Here is a 19,268-nt window from a genome sequence, read left to right on the forward strand (position 1 = left end):
CTCAGGCATAGGGATTCAGAGTATTTTGGAGGAAGCAATCACTCCCCTGAAGAAACAGATTTGCTCCTGGATTTAGCTTTACACGAGGATGACCTGGTGGCAGCTGTGCCAAGTGTGCTACACCAGCTGTGCCTATTCCTGAAGAGGTCAGAGCCAGCCATGGGAACACTGGTCTTAGTTGCACCAAGGCAAAAAAAGCTGTACAAAAGGCCACCTTTGAAAAGTTTCTGGAACTTCAGCTGGTCCAGAACACAGCTGCAAAGATGTTACAGGCATACAAGATCATGCTGCACAACAACAAATACTATAATACAACAACAACAACAACAACAACAACAACAAGCTGTCAATGTATACCTCACATTATATCATGTCAGTCCCCTGCAAAGGCTAAATGAATAGAAAAGTTTGCAAATAAGCCGAAAACTAAGCAATGACAGCATCAATCGTACTTTAGATATTAGTTGAAGCTAGCTGCCTTGAGCAATGCCTTTGCACCAGAAGGGTGCAATACAATGTTTTAATATGTTTTATATATTTAAAAGTACTCTTTCATTTTCAGTACCTAATCTCTGAAGGTTTGACCTGAACGTTATTGTGTGTCTTTGGAAAGTTCTTCCTACAGAGAAGAAGAGGTCCTCTCATTTTCACAATGGATGAATCAGATAATACTATCAGGATCAAGACACTTGCACTGTAGTTTCTGCCTTGCCCCACCAAGTCAGGGTTAGGTTCCACCAGTACTAAGCTGCTTCTAAAGACCATGTTGCTATTCAGAGCAGGAGGTGGGGTGCTTGGACTGCTTTCCAGACACTCCCCCTTTAAGGGAACCCTAGCAATATCTTCTAGCATATCCAGGACTGAAGCATAATAGGGCATGTTGATCAACCTGTACTCTTAAGTATAAAAGCAGTTAAGTCCTGAGTAGGTAGTTGCTGTTACTACAACTTTCAGGGACCCTGCCAGCTCCCTGATAGCCAAACCATTCTGAGCATCATTCTTGACCTCATTCTCCTGGTGCCATGATATTCTGCAAAGGTGTAACCTTTTGATTCTTCCCAATGATATGCTGCTATTGGTGCCCCCTGAACCCAGCTCCAGCGTAAGGCCAAGATACTGCATTAACAGCATTCAGAAGTGATGCGTTCTAGACAATAAGTTGTCTTAGTGTGACATGTACAAACAAAAACAGCAATTAGTGTATAAACAGTGTCAATCTTGCACATGAATGAGTATACCAAAGAAATGCATAACTGAAACATTGACACATAAAAGCAATGCCCTCTCATCATAGCTATGTTAACATGCTGGAAATAACATACGGCAACTGTTAGTTTCTTACCTCTCTGTTGATGTCAGAGATGAAAGTGAATAATGGTCCGACGACTACTTGGTTCATTAATCCAGTTTAGAAATGGCTCTCCAGAATATTCTGCACCTATTTAAAATAATAATAATAATAATAAAAGGTTCAGAGGAGGTTGAGCAATATCATCCATTTTTTTTATCATTTTATCATTTTTTATCAAATCCAAACTCTTCACAGTCTAATGTACACAATACTGTTGAGGACTTTACAGAGTTTGCTTTAGAGTTCCTGAGTAATTTTTAAAAAATAAACTGATAAATAGAAAGCATAACTTCTTAAGCAAATTCCACTTCTTAGCTCACTTTCTGTACTCATGTACATTTATCTGAATACAAAATATACACAAATCAGGTCTGTTTGAAGGAGCACATGTGTAGACACAGATACTTCTCCCTTTACGAGACAGGAGTAGGGGGGAAAATATGACCCTTTTTTGGTTGTAAATAGGGCGGGGAGAGCAATTTACATGTGTGTGCAGGTCAAAGATGACAGGCTCTTTTGGATACACAATGCAATAAGTGTCCCTACGTTACAATACATATGCAAAAGAGGCTGCAAGAAAGGTACTAAAATGTGGTGTTAGCACCAGCAAAGGATGCAATCTCAGTCACCAGCCATGGTACCATGAGCCGCCACAAGACTGTGGCTTTTCCAAAGGAGTAACTGCACAACCAGCTATTATCAGTTGTCCAAGGGCACTGGCTGTTTTACAGTTATTTATAGAATGTTTTGGCAAATGATTTTCTCCCCCCCCCCTTCCTTCCATTTTTTTAAAAAAAGTGCAATTGCTGAAGGAAAAATACCCCTCCCCACAAACACACCCATCAGAGACTAAGGGAGATGGCTAGACATAAAACTAAACAAATAATTAAATGACACATATCAAATAAAATTGTTCGTTTCCCCCACCCACCCACAAAGCATATAATTTTAACAATGTGCATGTGCAGATTTCAAATTATGATATAAACATTTTCCCTAGGCTTGGGCTCTAACACCGTCCTAACTGTGGTTTTAATAACAAGTTCTTTAAAAAATAAAATAAAAAAATTAGCTGTTGCCAACTGGAAAATGTGCTTTCGAAAATCTGGGATTCCTCATTTTGTATGCGTATCTCACAGTCATTTGTTCTTAAAATGGCTCCTTTTACACTGCATTAATTGCCTTCCAAGAAGTTGTGGCAGCATCTTGCAAATTTACATTCCTGGTGCTTTAAGCTCACAAAAAAACTCCAAATGCATTTTCAGGGCAGTTATTCCAAATTGTTTTGCAACAAATGGCACCTTCATGTTTTATGGATGTTCCAAATATGCACTGAGATTTTAATATCTATAAAATACTTCCTTCCGCTTATATTTCTAATGCATGTTAAATTCAGTAAGTAGGTAATAATCAACAAAACAACCCCAGTTGAGCAACTTGAACCCAGGGTATGCTGCCCAGGAGCCTAAAAGCTGCTTGCAATTTACACACAGTACTTCCAATTAGTATGCTTTTAAATTTCAGATGGAATTGTTTTCTCTTTAGGAACAACACTTCCAAGAAATTTAGTGTCTTGGGTTAAAAATTTCATGTCAGCCCTCACAAAACTAATTAGCCACATCTCAGCTCAACTATCTGTCCTAGGAAATAGATTGTGGGGAAGGGATGAAAGAGAGTAGAAAATATAACATCTATTGCTGTTTCTAAATTAAGGCAATTTAATCTCCTCCCCCCATGCTTTCCATTAAATCTGAGAAAAAAGAAGGTTTTTTAAGGTATATTGCTAAGGTAGAATCTTCGAAGGTAGGCAGGAACAAGCTATATTGAATTCTGCTGTGCTGATGCAATGGAACAGAAAGAATCCTGTATTATACACACAGACTTAAGAAACCTACTTCTGGTACAATGACAGCGAAATAATGGAACCGTCAGATGGGTTTCAGAATTTACAGTGAGTTTCTTGAAAATGGCCAGAGATATTGAACAAAGGTGTGTTACCAACTTTGGGGAATCCTAGTACAAATATATAATTGTTACTAAATCAGGATAATAATTTCAGGCAATGAAGTAAAGAAACAGAAGGGAATTTGGAAATATGCCAGCTGTTCCTTTAGAACAGAGGTAGGTCAGGAGTCTGTATCCCTCCACATGTTGCTGGACTACAACTCCCATCACCCCGACTACTGGCTATGGTGCTATGGCTGCTGGGAGGGTAACAACTTTAGAGACCACAGATTTGGCTGAAGCTCAAATTTTCAAAAGTTCTGGCTCATGTTTCCAGGGGCAAGAGGGAATTTTCTATTCTCTGCCTCGGGTTTGCAAACTCTGAGCTTGAGATTTTTTAAAATAAATAAATAAAAGGAACACTCTAACCCTTGCAGAATGAAAATTATGCGAGATGTGCAGGTGCTATTCAAAGCAATTGTTTTGCGAGATACGAGCCTGCTCCTGACTTTCAGTGTTTTTAGCCAGTGTGGTGTAGTGGTTAAGAGTGGTAGACTCATATGGGTGTTAAGTTTACCGCATGCTATGTGTTGAAGGAAAATATGATGAAAATGATGTATAGATGGTACTTAACACCTGTAAAATTAGCTAAAATGTCTCATACATATGATAATAAATGTTGGAAATGTAAAGAGAAAGAAGGAACTTTTTTCCATATGTGGTGGACATGCCCAAAGGTAAAAGACTTCTGGGAAAAGATATATAATGAAATGAAAAAAGTATTTAAAATACATTTATTAAAAAACCAGAAGCCTTTTTACTTGGAATAATCAGTGAAGAAATGCCCCCAAAAGATAGAAGATTCTTTTTGTATGCCACGACAGCTGCAAGACTATTGCTTGCCAAAAACTGGAAAACACAGGACATTCTGACGATAGAAGATTGGCAAATGAAGATGCTGGGCTATATGGAACTGGCCGAGATGACTGGACAAGTCCGAGACCAGAAGGGGGAGACGGTGGAGGAAGACTGGAGAAAATTTAAAGTATATTTAAAAAAATATTGTAATATTTGAGAATTAGAAAAGATTTTGGAAGTAAGTTGTGGCTTAGGTTTATAATTAAATAGTAATTAGGGGGAAATCAAGATAGTAAAGATGGAAGATGATAAAAAGGAGTTTAATTCTGATGAATTCGAAAGTTTAAAAATGAATTTGGAAGACTGCTAAGGATGTATTATAATGAAATTCAGCAAAGAGGGATTTGAGGAAGTCATGTTACCAAGTGAGGAAAGATATGATGCAAAAGTTTATATGTGTATAATTAGAAGTGATTATGTATTTTTAATTTTGTTAATGAAATTATGTTATAATTGTTTTGATTGTGGAAAATGAATAAATTTAAAAAAAAAAAAAGAGTGGTAGACTCATAATCCAGAGAACCGGGTTCACGTCTCCGCTCCTCCACATGCAGCTGCTGGGTGACCTTGGGCTAGTTACACTTATTTGAAGTCTCTCAGCCCCACTCACCTCACAGAGTGTTTATTGTGGGGGAGGAAGGGAAAGAAGAATGTTAGCCGCTTTGAGACTCCTTCGGGTAGTGATAAAGCGGGATATCAAATCCAAACTCTTCTTCTTCTTCTTCATAGCTATTGAAAAAATTAAACATGCATCAGGGAAGATCAACCAAGAGGCAATGGAGAAGAAGCTTGTTGATTTTGAAGCTGTTTGGGGGGAGGGCTTCCTGTATACATGTACATTTTTTTTTTTTACAATCAATGAAGAAGAGACTACATGTGCAATTTTAAAGGCACATCTTAGTTCATTCTGAAGCTGCTTTTTCTTTTCATTGTCCCTGGTAGAGGAGTATTATTATTTTTGTCAATTTGAAAACATTGTAGCTGTGATTGAACAGTAACGTGTCCTTCCAACAGCAAAACGTGGCAGAAAACTCATGCGCTTTCTATAACTCAGGTTTTGTTTTATGCAAAAATGATACTGTTGTTTTATTAGTATGTAAACTTTTTTTAAAATTACCCCGTTAATGTGAATGTAAATAAACTCCATACTGAGTTGATCCATATTGCTGGGGATGGACCATTATGGTTCAGAAAGTGTGGCCTACATGAACCCCTGCATGAACTGATGGAAGACCTACAGTGACGTAACAGGTTTACAACTCATGAAACTTGAGGTCACTGCCTGGTTTAGGGTTGGCACTGAAGAAGAACAGGGCTCTTGTGAGAGGCATAAATTAAACTGGTGAAGCCTTTTCTGACACGGAAATGTGCTTCTGGAGAAAGTTTCACCTGGTCACCTTGAGCTTAGGGCAAGTGTGTGGGCTCTTGGAGAGATCACAGCTGCTGTGCTCCTTCTTAAGTCCTCTTCCTGCTGCACTGCTGTGACCTAAATCATGACTGGGCTTACCTAGTCATCCAAATCTAGGCTCACGATTTGCCTCACCTCCAGACAAAACCACGAGCTGCAACCAAGTTTTGTTCTTCGGTTTACATTTTGTGGTTTGGCTGGAGAGAAACAAACCACAAACCTGTATGTACAGCAGGCTAAGCCAAACCATTGCTTAGCTCACAGTAGCACAGTCATAGGAGGAGCGTCATAGGAGGAACTGCAACGATTGTGATCTCTTCTCCAGGAAGCCTTGCATTAAGGCTGAGCTGCGGTTTGGCTTAGTGTTAACATACTGTTATGGGCTACTCCAATCTCTGCTGAGCAGTGCAAGACTCCAGGCCTCTTGGTACTTAACCAGGGTTTATGTTTCCTTTAGATAAATGAGGCATAGCAGAGACTGTAGTGTCTTAAGAGATATTGTTTTATTTACACATATATGCTCTGGTCCATGGGGTCACAAAGAGTTGGACACGACTGAACAACAACATATGCACCTGAGCCTTGATGGAGGAAGTATTGAGCATTACACACCAAGAATGTCTCTTGTTGCTTCTCCCATAGCTTCAGCAAGCTTGAGTCCAGAGTAGAAGCCAGCCATGCCCCCTAGTCTCTGGGTACAACCTCTCCCAGATAGTCCGCATGGAGTCCTGTCCTCCCTACCTTTCTTCTTGCTCTTTTTAAAAACCTCCTGCAAAAGGACACTTTCTTCCTGTGGTGACATCATGCCCACTGTAACCCTGGCAACCTCCCACTTCCCAATTTTCCTGTCTCTGTCCATTACTCAGAGCCAGGGGAATGGCAGTATTTGCATTTTCAATTGCTCTCAATGGCCCAGTAATCTGATCTGTTTCTTAATGGCACCTCTATTAGCTGATCTCCTGAAAAGGAATACAGGTATAGCCTTTATTTATTTTTTACACTGTACCTGGCATCCCATAAAATATTAGCTAAATTGTAACATTGGCTAAATTAAGAATTTAGGGGGATCTGCCCCTCCAAACCCATAACATTACAAAATACGTCACCGTGTATGACCCCCAATTTATTTTGGAGGCCCTCCACAACCTCTGCAAAAGGTGATACAAAGCTGCATATGCAATGTTGTGTAAGTCTGTGCACACTTCTGTCTCCCCATATAGTGTCCTGGAGCAGAAAATCCTGTTGTTGGCACCCCTGCCTCCAGTTTCTTTGCCCCCACTCCCAGTGTTGATGAGATGGTAGACAGTCTGTCAGAAGACCTCTCATGTTTATGCAAACCAGCTGCCCGTACTGTACATGCATTTACATTTGCAGTAGTTCTGCTGCTTTCACATGAATACCTGCCACAAGCCACAGGAAAGACTTAGTGGGCTCATTGCTCTGTTTTCATCAAAAGAGTTAGATGCATAAAAGTATGTAGACAAGACATCAGATTAGAAAAGGGATTGCCACAATCATGCAGAATGCAGATGTGGTTTCAAAGGAATACAGTGTCAAAATGTAAAGGATAAAACAGGTCTGGAACACATTTGCAACTGGAGGATTCTGAGTATTATTCCCCCTCTCTCCCTTCAGTGTTTGCTATCTGCAGCAAGAACAAACCGACAAATGCGTTACTAATCAGTAATGTAAACAGTGGTCTCTACAAGCATTTGGGCATATAAGAAAACATATGTTTTGGCTTCAGACCCCTTGCATTTTATCACTTCATTATGTAATTTTCTAACAACATTTATTTTGTAGCGGAGGCAAAGAAACAACAGCACCAGCACATAACTGGATCCCAAAGACTATTATTGGCTAGACTTAGTGCATGCTTGTCCCACCTCAGGAAGTTGTGATGCGGGCAAAGGTTGGCACTACTAAAAATAAAACAATAAAGGACTGGTAAGAACACGGTGGGTCTAAGGTACCGAGTTCTAATCGGGCCCATTGTGATGAATATTCATGTAATATTCATTTTTTTTATTCATGTGTCTGGGAGGCTTTGGAATTAAGTTAAAGTACTGGTGCAAAGAGAAAATGCCATAAAAAATGACAGTGGGGATTAAGAAGTCTCCTGTCTACTGCCACTAAATAATAATCCCCTATACAATTTCATTTTATTTTTTATGTTAAATTGGAGGGATTGTCATATACACCTCATTGTTTTGCTTTGTTTTAAATAAATGAGGCCTATTTTATTCCAGTCTCAGATTAGGCAAAGTTAAATTTTGCTTTCTTTTGAGTCTCTTTGCTCCGTTTTCCGTAAACCTAGTGTTAAAAATGCACAGTATATACTGTATATTCTGGCATATAAGACTACGGTACTTTTCAATCCAGGAAAATCTTCTCAAAAGTCAGGGGTCGTCTTATACACCGGGTGGAGAATCTGCGGTTGAGTATATCTCAAACTATATTTTAACTGGGAAAGTTGGGGGGTCGTCTTATACGCCGGAAAATACGGTACATAAAAATCTAGAAGCAGCCTTCACTACTCTCTTTGCATAAAGATGCACTATTATTATTATCATTGTTGTTGTTTATTAAGTTTATATCCTGCCCTTTCTCCCAAAGGAGCCAAGGAGGTATGTATAAAGATTAGCCACCAGGTCACATTCGGGATTTCAGATTGATTTATAAAGCCCCAAACAACTTGCGAACAGGTTACCTGAAAGTCTGTTTCCCCATCCACAGAGCTGTTCAGCCACTTAGGTAACTGCGGCAATCCTTTTAGTATTGCAGGGAAGTGACACGGATGGTGGTCCCTGAAGTCTGAATCTACAGAGTTCCCCCTGTTAAACCATCTTTACAAAACTGATTGGCATGGTGGTATGTTACATGACTGGACACTGTCTATTTCACAGGTGGAGAACCTCAGGGCCTGGAGACTGGATGTGGCCCTTCAGACCTCTCCACCTGGCCCTTGGACCACTCCCCTGGCCATGCCTCCTTTTCAGGACACACTCTCGCTTCCTATGCCACACCCACCAATACTCCTCAAGTGCTTTTTTCTGGCTAGAATGTGTTCTTGAACTTTGAAATGCCTCTTGGTTGTCTGGTTGGAGAAAGGTGTATGTTTAGAAACCATGATTTTTGCTGAAGCATAGCCACCTTCCTTGCTCCACCTACTTTTTGCCTCTGGCCCTGCCTACCACCAGCATGCAGCCCTGGGAAGACTGTTCAGGAAGAAATGCAGCTTTTGGCCTGAAACAAGGTTCCCATCTCTGCACTACTTCCACAAAGAATTTGCATTGCCATTTATAAAGTAACCCATCCGTCTGCAGAAAATAACAAATCAGTCATACTGCTTTCCATTCTATGTCAGAAAATCCATTACAGCTCAAAACAGGCACACACTCTTTTCACTAAACAAGTTCATTTAACCTAAGGTATCATCTTAACTATTCTGGATTTTATTTAGATCAACAGGCAGCACAATAATAGCACTACACTGTTGTTGTTCAGTCGTTCAGTTGTGTCCGACTCTTCGTGACCCCATGGACCAGAGCACGCCAGGCACGCCTATCCTCCACTGCCTCCCACAGTTTGGCCAAACTCATGCTAGTCGCTTCGAGAACACTGTCCAACCATCTCGTCCTCTGTCATCCCCTTCTCCTTGTGCCCTCCATCTTTCCCAACATCAGGGTCTTTTCCAGGGAGTCTTCTCTTCTCATGAGGTGGCCAAAGTACTGGAGCCTCAACTTCAGGATCTGTCCTTCCAGTGAGCACTCAGGGCTGATTTCTTTAAGGATGGATAAGTTTGATCTTTTTGCAGTCCATGGGACTCTCAAGAGTCTCCTCCAGCACCATAATTCAAAAGCATCAATTCTTCGGCAATCAGTCTTCTTTATGGTCCAGCTCTCACTTCCATACATTACTACTGGGAAAACCATAGCGTTAACTATACGGACCTTTGTCGGCAAGGTGATGTCTCTGCTTTTTAAGATGCTGTCTAGGTTTGTGATGTCTCTGCTTTTTAAGATGCTGTCTAGGTTTGCAAACAGGGGCCAGTTGCTACTGTAAGGATAAGGGTAAAGCTCCAGCAAAGCAGCACCAATGGTGGTGCTGTGGCCAGTTTCAACCACCAAAGTGTCCCTGGGGCTAATGCTTTGAACCATCCACTCCATCCTGTTTACTGCTTTGCTTCTGCAGTCTCTCCTGGCATCATACTGTGAGATCCTTGCTAATCACAGGGCTCAGTACAGAAGATGCTGCTTACATTCAATTGCCTGTACATTCATCCATAATCTTTTATTGACGTATTTGTTTTGAAATAAAATAGCTCATTGAAAACAAACTTCTAAACAGCTGGTTGGAACTGTATTAAATGCAAATCTCCTACAAACTCCCTATAAATAAAACCATTTTTCTGTCTGTCCAGAGCACCATTTTTATGCTGCTCTTCATAAAGCCAGTTCCTTTATTCTAGCCAGAGGCTAAATTAGAAAGTGCACATCCTCCTAACCGCAAACTTCAGTGCAAATAGCAATTTAGACACCACCAGCTGGGATTCATGCCCTAGCTAGCCAGGCTTGGTGTGCAAAAACAGCAGGATGGCTGATGCTGTATCCACATGTAGAAAGGAAGGAGGAGCAACACCAAAGAGCAAAACACATAGGGGCAGAGGCAAAGCCTCAAACTGGTAGCCCCCAAATAATGATTTCCCCCCCCACACATGCAAATTGCTCATTCTGTTTGGATACAAAAAATATATATATTCAGGAACACAGTAAATTAAAAACATACATAAAACAATCATGGAAGTGAATATAAAATGCTAAAGCAAATCAATGAATAATGTCTGGCCCCAATGTTCCCCATGCAACTCAAAACGCCAATAAACAATCCTGTATCATCGTATGTGGAACAGGAAAAACATGTAATATGGTGACATCATAGGATGGGCAAAGTATTTCTGTAAGCTGCAGGAGGAGAAAGAAGAACAACACACAGCAGCAGCTGCCACAAAACCTGGGCTGGAGGAAGGAGCAGTTGCCATCTCAACCCTGCAGTTCCTTCTGCCACTATGACAAGTAAAAGATAGCACTTTGATGCCACAGATGTTAACATGCCATCTCTGCCACAGTGACCTCAGGCTCAAACTCATTTTTCCACACTGCTGAACAGGAATAACAACCTACCAGGGCTGTTAAAGGGTAAAAACAATGAAAGGTGAGCACGATAAAGACCATCAAGTACTTTGCAAATTCAAAGCACTGCAAGAACTTGCCACCGCTAAAACTTCCAGCTTGCCTCCTGATGGCTGGGAAGCTAGAAATGTGCCACACAACTGAGAGACAAAATTGGAAGTAAATATAGAGGCCTTTGCAGCTGTCAACAGGAAAGGCTGTGGAGCACCAAGTGCCTAAGATGCTCCTAACAACCACTTAGAATGGCAAAAAAGTATCTCCCAGGAAAGGCACTCTGTGGGAGCCTGATCCCACTGCAAAATAGCTGGCAGAAGCACTAGATCTCAGCAGGCAGAACAAATGCTAACCTGCCCTGAGAAGCTGGCAATTTGCCAGGGATGGAGAGCACCAGCCAGAAAGAGAGATGCCCAGGAACAAGAGAAATCTGTCACCATGGAAAACCTGCGAATTCCTCCAAGCTGGCCTTCTCTCCCTACCCCCACCCCGGATGTTTGCGTTGCTAGGCACAGAAATTGTTATCTGAAAATAAAATAGAGACTTTCTATCTTTGCATACCACTGCCCACCCTTTGTTCCCAATGCAGCTAAAATACGTTTGTATCAAACTTCTAAAAGCTGTCTTTTGTGCAGAATTCAGCCTGGGCACAATCAAAACATACGGTGCCAAATCCATCAGACAAGGCTCCTGTGTACAGACACATTACTGCACTGAGGTTTCATTAACAGATGGGAAATGAACCCTGTGACCTGTATTTTCGCAGAAGGGTGAACAGGCATGCCTGTCACACCTGGCCATTTAAGCCCAGCTAGGTGGAGGAAGGATGACCTTATTTATTTATTTATTTATTGAAATTTTATGTAGCTGATGGAATGGATGGGGGTGGGAGTAAGCAGAAACAAGTTTAAATTTGTGGGCTAAGACCAAATGTTTAACAAAAGGCTTTCTTTCCAAACAAAAACATCTAAAGAGATGGAATGTGCTCCTGCACATCATGGCTGAACGTGAGAAACAACAGTATGCGAGTCATAAACAAATACTGTATATTCTGGCATATAAGACTACTTTTTAATTCAGGAAAATCTTCTCAAAAGTCGGGGGTTGTCTTATACGCCGGGTGAAGAATCTGCGGTCGAGTATATCTCAAACTCTATATTTTAACTGGAAAAGTTGGGGGGTCGTCTTATACGCCGGAAAATACGGTACATAAACATCTAGAAGCCGCCTTCACTACTCTCTTTGCATAAAGATGCACTATTATTATTATTATTATCATTGTTGTTGTTTATTAAGTTTATATCCCGCCCTTTCTCCCAAAGGAGCCAAGGAGGGATGTATAAAGATTAGCTACCAGGTCACATTCGGGATTTCTGATTGATTTATAAAGCCCCAAACAACTTGCGAACAGGTTACCTGAAAGTCTGTTTCCCCATCCACAGAGCTGTTCAGCCACTTAGGTAACTGCGGCAATCCTTTTAGTATTGCAGGGAAGTGACCCGGATGGTGGTCCCTGAAGTCTGAATCTACAGAGTTCCCCCTGTGATTCACAAGGCACCATAGATGTTATAGGCTGCTCCTGAAAACTCCCCTCCCCCTCCCCTCAAACCTTTCCTGGCCTCTAATGTTGGACTTTTCAAATCTCTTTATCTTTGTACTTCTGCCAAAGGTGGCCCACAACACAAACCTGGGGGAAAAAACCCCAAAGAATTTTGCAAAGTGGTATTGAAACATTTATCCTTATTTTCACATCTCAAATGTAATTATCATGGGACCCAGCCACTCACTGCCTTTTGGCAATTTTTCACCTGCCATTTTTATCTTTCTCTGTACTTGTAGTCCTGAAATGAAAACCAAAGATGTGGATAATAGCTTTGCATTATACAAGACAGTCCAGCAGAGAAAGATAGGACAGACTCATAATATTGTTAGAAAAACATTTATAAAACAGGAATGGTGTGCTGTATCATTCACATTTCAGTTTTATTTTCATTTAACAAAGGAGGTGACATTAAGGCAAATACCTTCATAGCTCTACATTCTTCAATAGCAGTGCCTTTATTCCATCGTATTACCAAATATCATCACTGGCCCCTAGCTGTTTGGATGCAGAGGCCACCTATAATTTATGAGGTTATTCCCTATTGCAACTAAGCAGACAAAACAGCTTTAAGTCCAAGCCACTCTCTCCTATGGAAGTCATAAATCTCTTCTGCACAGTGGCTACAATCCAACAATATGTGCCTGCCATGTTGTCATATGTGCATTTTTGCTTGTCAAGTCAGAAGCACACCAGCTGCTTTTACATTCCTTTGAGTTTAAAAAGGCAACTTGTAGTTTAGCAGAGAGCTGCTGGAGAAAAGGAAAGATGAACTTGTCTATTACTTGTCTATGAGTACACCTCAATTGATTGGGGGCAGAGTTTAAGACTGAGGTGTACAGCATTAATTTAAGGTACACAGGGTGAAGCACAAAGTGTTAAAATGTGTTGTGCATGTGAAAACACACACACATTCAAATATAATTGCTAATAAAATCACATTTTTTTATTTAAAATGTTTATCCCATATTTCCTTCCACAATGAATACCAAAGTGTCTAGCAGCATATTTTTAGCTACACACATCATTAAAAGTAATAATGCAACACGTAAAAGGGGTGAACAATACTATGAAATATTATCTTTTTGTTGTTATAAGCAACAATATGAAGCTAAAATCTCAGCAACAGCTAAAAACCAAAGCACAATGAAACTAGTTCTTCATGCTTAAAGGCACTTTGGGCTTATATACTTCAAGCCTATAACTAGAGGGACTTTTAAAACAGGTTCCTGATATGGCTTTTAAATTGGCTGTTCCAAGGGGAGGAGTAAATAATTCCCACATGGTATGATTTAGGAGTTCTTTGGATTCTGGACAACATGGCTAGGCTGTGTTTTACAAAGAATGTCATTGGTCCAAGCGCCAAAGAGTTACTTGGCTATGGATAATAGGACATTGTGGCATGTCTTGATTAATTATCCTTTTAGTTTATGCTCATTCTAATCACCAATTTAAACTTGTCATGTGTGGGTCTTTGTCCATACATGCCACACTGGAGGAGGGAATGACTTCAGACTTTTGGTTTCTATCCAAGCTGGGATTGCCAAAACTTGGAACTTCTGAATCTTGAATTACAACATCTTGGCTAAGCAATCAGCTATAACGTGTGACTCTTAAAACTTTTGTGGCTAATGCTGAGGGTGAAAGGGAGTTTTAGGGTAAAAAAAAAGTTTTAAATGATCCTATTTTAAAGTATATCAGTATGATAGATATTTATGCAATGTTGGAGCAAGCAGGACAGGGAGTACTTAGCTCTCTTTTTGTCCCATAACCCAGGGGATTGCTGCTGCCGTGAGTGCTGGAAGGAAGACCAGCTCCCTGCTGCAAGGCCCATTTCCACCTGGCCTAAAGGGTGGGGCCCAGACTCACCTTGAACAGATAAAAGGTTCCTGGGAGGCTGGAGGGACATTGCTGGAACAACTCTAGGGTTGGGGCAACTGGCTAAAATGTTTTACAGTTCTAATTTTGGTTCCTGTTTTGGTTTTGTTGGGTTGGTGTTTGTTAAATGTTTAGTTGGGGTTGGCAGTTATTTAATTTGGGTATAACTGCAAGCTGCTTATTATTGTTGTTATTATTGTTATTGTTATTATTGGTTTCTATTGATTTATTTGTTGCTTATATAGGATATTTTGGTTTTTAATGTTTGATGTTTTGTTGTGTTTTTATATATGTTGTAAGCTGTCCAGAGTGGCTGGGGAAACCCAGCAGATGGGCAGGATATAAATTTTAAAAATGTTGTTGTTGTTGTTGTTGTTGTTGTCCATTCAGATATGAAAAGGCAAATAAAAGAAGAATGCAGCTAAATTCTCCTCTATGTAAGAACAAAATTTCTCCTGAGAAAGAGCGCTTCCTTGATATGCAGAAGGTCTTTTCTAAACAACGTATCTGTTATGTATTGAAGTTCTCACCCTAGGCCACTAGGGGTGTGTGTATATAGTTCATTCTGCTGCAGTTTTCACTCAGGTCCGCATATGCAAAAGAGGGATTGTAAAGTGACGTTCAGGGATTGGTTAACTACAGAATGTTGTTACTGTTGCTTTGTAGCTGAGTTCTATATAAGCAGGCTGCTGAGGCCTTCAGCTCACTTCTGTTCCAGCCTGAGAATAAACAAGAGCTGCTTGGAAATCACTGTGTCGTCTGCTGTGTCCACCCACAACTTAACAGTATCAATGTACAAGAAATATACCTTGTGCCTTCAGTCTTGGTCTTTTGGGTCAGAAACATATTCGTGGTGGCGCACGGTTTGAAGAGCTGCCAAACCACCCCTTCAACACAATCATCACTGCTGCTTGTCTGCATGGGGTTGGGATGAGGCAGGACAGGAGCAAGGTTGGGACTGTTCAGGTACATTGCCTGTGCGCCTACAAATCTCACCGACACCCAGCCCCAGTTCTTTCCAAGTTAGAAGCAGAAATACTGGCATTGGGAGGGCATCTCCACCCCACCATACATGGCAACTGCTGGATTTACCATCAATTTACTATAAACAGAGCAATGCAAAAAGCTAGACTGAAATAAAGTAGCTGCCAGCTTGTAAGCTTTTGAAAGGAAAGCTCTGTGCTGCAGTGGGCAAATAAAAAACCCATAGGGATTAGAAGACCACTCTGCCACCTCATACATTCAGTAGGATAAATGCAAGGAACCCACCCCGCTGAATATTCTCCAAAATTCTTCTGCACACTGCAAAAATGGCGAAAAAAAATTCACAGGAAGCAAAGACTTTTGCAAAGGTAGGTGCAGCATTCAGCACAGCAATAGCATTATGCACAATTTGTGGTTCAGACAAAGTGGTGAACTGTTGTAACTAAAAGCGCAAACTCCAGATCCTCTCAGCTGTGTCAGAGGAGGAGAGGGGAGGAGCGTGCTATTTCAGGAAGCTAGTCTCATCCAGGTAGAACTAAACAGTCGTCTAGAAAACTCTGTCTTCATGGATTAGAAACCAGTAACATTTTTACAAGTCCTATTACTATCATTTTTTTAAGGTTGAGCATGGATGGATTCTATTTCTTTTCATATCCTTTTCATCTTGTTTTTCTTTTATCTCCAGCACATAAACAGCACTGTGAAGAAACATGGTGACATTTTCAAAGCTGAACAAAATCATTTGGTTCTTGGCCCATGGGATGACTCAACAATGTATATCTTAATATTCAGACCTCATATGTTCATCAGCCTAAGCAGAATATTTATTAATTGAAGGTTTCAAATTGGAAAGTGCCATGACAAAGAGACATACATACCAATCAGTAAGTTCAGTTTGTTAGTTTTAGCTCAGTTCTCCAAACCGTTAAGGTCATATTGAATCCTGATTCTATCTTCTGGGGTATTATTAGCTACCCATGAAAACATGTGATGGAAGCACAAACAAACAAAAACGCATGCAGAAAACAAAACTGCCTACACAACTTTAGAGGGAAAGGTAAATTTAATGATAAGTCAAAATGAATTGAATTAGAGAGCACCACAGGGAGAACGTGCGATGAGCAACTGACATGATGACCCCTCTACATGCTGCTGCTGAGTACTTAATAGTGTAAAGTCATCCTTTCTTGAGAAGCCCTTGACTAAGCAATTGATTTCCCTCCTTGATTTGGGAGAGACTAAAATTATTTTCTGTGTAAATATGACCTGGATTCAAAGAATGCTTGATTACAACACAGCCCTTTCATATTAACTACTTCATAAGAAAATAACTCTGACTCCTGCACATTGTCACTGGCTGTGTTCTACCAATATGATTTTATAATTCGTCTGCTGCAAGAGCTCTGGACTACTGTTCTTTGAAATAATCAAAGATGCTGCTGCGGCCTAAACTGACACACCATACCAAAGATGAGTATCTAAGGGACGTGGCAGAAATCAGATGAGATGTGGACAAAGGAAGGCCAAGCTTGGACTAGAGGCAACTATTTCAGACTGACTTTAATCCTACAGAACAGTATGGAATGCAGTGCTATGTATTATGAGGAACACCTATGCAGACTCAGTCCTGAGAATGTAGCTTTAGATAGCTGGAATGGGTTCATAACTGAAACAGAGCACAGTAGGAAGGAACTTCCACAGTGCTACCCTCAATATGTCGCTGAAGCTATGTCAGTCCGTGTCTGTTACACCTTAATTTATCAGGGAAAAGAAACTAAAAAGCTCGCAGCAGAAAAGGCTCATTAGCATATGGGTGTGTGTCATAGCTGTCAACTTTTCCCTTTTCTTGCAAGAAATCCTATTCAGAATAAGGGAATTTCCCTTTAAAAAAGGGGAAAGTTGACAGCTATGGTGTGTGTGTGTGTGTGTGTCTGTGTGTGAAGTGTATTTATCTCTTAAATAAAACAACATTACATTTATATATTAAGTAACTGAGATATGCTTATCTAGCAATTAAACACGAAGCTTGCCAACTACTAACTAGTGAAGAATCAAAAAGTACAAAGTTATGAGCTATTGTTTAGGGATTGGTATGTTACAGATAATTATGCTTAATTAATACAGAACTCTGGGAAGATGACAAATATAGATTAACAAACCAATATTCATTTGATGGAGGAAGCCCTAACCCCACCCCACCCCCTACAGGAAGGAAGAACTTGATTGTGCCAAGATAAGGTTATTTGTTTTATGAGTCAATTATCCAACCTTGTTTGAACCCTACAGAAAGAGGAATGTACCCAGCCACTCTACAGCATATAGGAGGGGTGTGTGCCTGCACTGTGTTTACTCCAAACTACGAAGCAAATTAGGGTGATTTGAGAAATGTTTCTGAATTGGACTGTGCAGTTACAAAGCTGTCTTGGGGTGGATTAGGGACTCCCTAACCTTTCACATAGCTCTGTGGCCTTGGTTATCCAAAAAACCCACAACAGTTTCTTCTGTGTCTTCAGAGAAATGAAGCCAATCTGACTTGGGAAACACCCACATCTTGAGAGGGGCAGGGGAGGAGAGCTTCCTTTTTTAACAGACAGGTCTAGCTTTAAATCACAGTGAATTACTGAACTGTTTTCTGAAAATCACTCCATTCACATTGATTTGAGCTGTATCTTTTCACATTAATCTATGTGTTTCCCAATGGAAAGATCATGACTGTATCCCTAAAAACCCATCAGGGCAGATGCCAGTTCCTACCAATAACCTTTGGGGGTAACAGAGTGTGAACTGGGAGGGTGACGTTTTCCCTTCCCCAGCCATTCCTGAAAATTTATATTAATTTTACATCACTCCCTTCTCCAATACAAGTCAATGGAGAAGTCTCTCACTGAGAATATGGGGTGTATCCCCCAAAATCTGGTGTGTGTGTGCACACAAGCACGAGTGTGCGAGCACAGAAGCCTACCCCACAGCTACAGGACCCTTGGAGCAACCAGTTCCCCAAATCTTCCTGGGAATTGTGCTCTCCTCAGCCCTATAGTATCTATTCTTCTCATGAAAGAAGAGCAACATTTGCCCTTGGGGAGAAACCATTGCAAATTTCATTTTGAAAATGGGCAAGTTTCATTTCCTCAGAAGGTATATCTCACCTCCAAACTACCCAATCCAAATTCTGGCATATATATATATATTTAATCCATTAAAAAACCAGACAAACTGGAAAGGTACCCTGCACAAAATTCACTAGATAAACCTGCCTATGATTAGGCAGGCTTAATGCACTATTGAGGGACTGTGGCATCTGTAAATTCCATCTACTTCTGTGAAAAGGGGGGGGAAAGTTATAGCTGTTGTAGGTTTCGCATTATAATGAATAGGAAGTAAACAGTGCTGCTTCGTTTTTAACAAATCTAATGTGGTCCCAAATAACAAGTTGACCTGAAAAGACACAGAGTGGCTCTGAGACAGAGCTGGCTGATTCTCAAAAACTACAGATACAAGTCTTGTGACTGGTGTACACCCCTATTATATATCTATTTACCCCTCACTTCTTCCATCTTTAGAAGGAATTCCTGAAGATGCTGAATGGAGGACCACTTCAAAGAGTCACCCTCCTCTCTGTCCTGCAGCATGGAATGTGCAGCTGGCAAGAACTCCAAGGAGTCTTTTCATTGGTTGTGCCCAGACATTGGAACTCTACACTAAGGGAGGTTTGGGGTCAAGGGCACTATGTCTCTGAATATCAATTGCTTAGAATGACAAGTGGGGAGGGTGCTGCTGCACTCATGTCCTGTTTGTGGGCTTCCCAGAAACATCTGGCTAGCCTTTATGAGAACAGGGTGCTAAGCTGGATCAGATGGGTGTTTCTTCTGATCCAGCAGGGCTCTTCTTAAGCTCTTACGTCTTCCACCAAAAGGTATTAACTGTTTAGTTAAAACAAAATAAAAAATTAAAAAAATTCCTTCCAGTAGCACCTTAGAGACCAACTAAGTTTGTTCTTGG

General features: G+C 40.6%; 1 protein-coding gene across 3 annotated transcripts in view; it reads right to left on the reverse strand.

The window, feature by feature from the left end:
* HIVEP2 (HIVEP zinc finger 2) overlaps positions 1 to 19,268 on the reverse strand; it is a 141,510-nt gene that overhangs the window by 41,769 nt on the left and 80,473 nt on the right. For all 3 annotated transcript variants that reach the window (XM_033143913.1, XM_033143909.1, XM_033143910.1), the window contains one exon: positions 1,343 to 1,438. The gene's annotated coding sequence lies outside the window, so the exon portion shown is untranslated. The remainder of the gene's footprint in view (positions 1 to 1,342; positions 1,439 to 19,268) is intronic.

Source organism: Lacerta agilis, chromosome 3 (genome assembly GCF_009819535.1).
Source record: "Lacerta agilis isolate rLacAgi1 chromosome 3, rLacAgi1.pri, whole genome shotgun sequence".
NCBI lineage: Eukaryota > Metazoa > Chordata > Lepidosauria > Squamata > Lacertidae > Lacerta > Lacerta agilis.